The sequence below is a fragment of the Stegodyphus dumicola genome, chromosome 4 (assembly GCF_044657685.1).
Source record: "Stegodyphus dumicola isolate Sdum_Otavi_A_Nest chromosome 4, ASM4465768v1".
Lineage (NCBI taxonomy): Eukaryota > Metazoa > Arthropoda > Arachnida > Araneae > Eresidae > Stegodyphus > Stegodyphus dumicola.
Window position 1 is genome coordinate 191019371 of NC_140771.1, and position 1440 is coordinate 191020810.

Below are 1440 nucleotides of genomic sequence, written 5' to 3' on the forward strand. Positions count from 1 at the left end.
TCAATATCAAAAATTTAAATCTGCATTTTACGCAACATAGAAAAACTTCGAAAGATCTACTGTTTACCATGCAATTAAGGCATTTTATTCTGCAATCAACTCCACCATTTATTAATTCCATTAAGTATATTCAGTTTACACTTTCTGCTCAATATATGCTATGTAAAATTTTCCATAAATTTATTAATTCATTTTATTTTGAGGTGAGCTTTTATTCAACTCTCAATGTCAACGAGAATGTTTAGTTCATTTTTTATTCGGTCTCAAAAGAGAAATCAAAATACGTGGATTTATGTACGTGTATTTATGAATCAAAATACGTGAGAAATCACAGTGAGAAAAGCACTGCTACCTTAAACTGTGATTATATATAACAAATGCAGTTAAAAAATAGTGAAAATATTTATATTTATGAACTATTTCATATATAACAGTTTCAGTTTCGCATATGTGGCAATTTAAGAACTTTACGTATACCAATTTTTTGAAATATCTGCAAATTTTTGTATTTTCAAGGAAAGCTTATTCTTTCACCTTTAGTATATAAGTAATGGTAATTTACCAGATAAAATTACTTAATGGGGAATACAGAAAAATATCTAACCACTCACCTTTGTGACTTCATCTGCAGAGAGACTAAAAAAGTAGTTCAGCTAAATCTGCTATAATAAATATGTATAATAATGCTAAATTATGCAATATCTATTAATATGACAAATTTTTGTAAAGCTATTTATTTGGATGAAATATAAACACATTCAGAATTTTATGGCACTATATTATGATTAACAGAGGAAAAACACTTTTCAAAATTCAAAATAGTTTTTATTAATCCAATTTATCACATTTTATTTGAATTCATGAAAAACAATCTTATATCCATATATTCTTATGTATATAAGAACTCTTGATAAATTGGATCTCTGTCATTGCCTTTCACAGCACCTAAAATAAAAAAACACTCACAATTACTATATGTGAATATAATTCCTAATTAAATTTAAACAAATGACTATTAGAATGCAAATTAAAGGAAGCATTTAAAATATTTTAACATTTAGCACCTATCAACAGAATAGCAATTATTTGATTTTTCGATTATGGTAAAATAAACATGGGGGATGCCTTTTAAAATTTTTTATGTCAGAAAATAAACTCAAACCACCAGCTGAACATATGGGCAGTTTTATCAATCAGCCACTGGTAGGTAACCTGGATACTGAATCAACATATAAAGTAGCCAAGATAAAGAGAGAAACAAAATTATGATAATCACATCTTACCTATTCATAAAACTATTTTAAATTTAATGTGTAGGCAAGTCCAAAAAGAGTGAAAATGAATTTATTTTGCAACACAAAGTAAAGTCTTGCAGAAGCAAAAAAAAAACTTGTTTCATGAGATTGGCAAGTAAAAAATAATTAACTGCATCTGGTAACA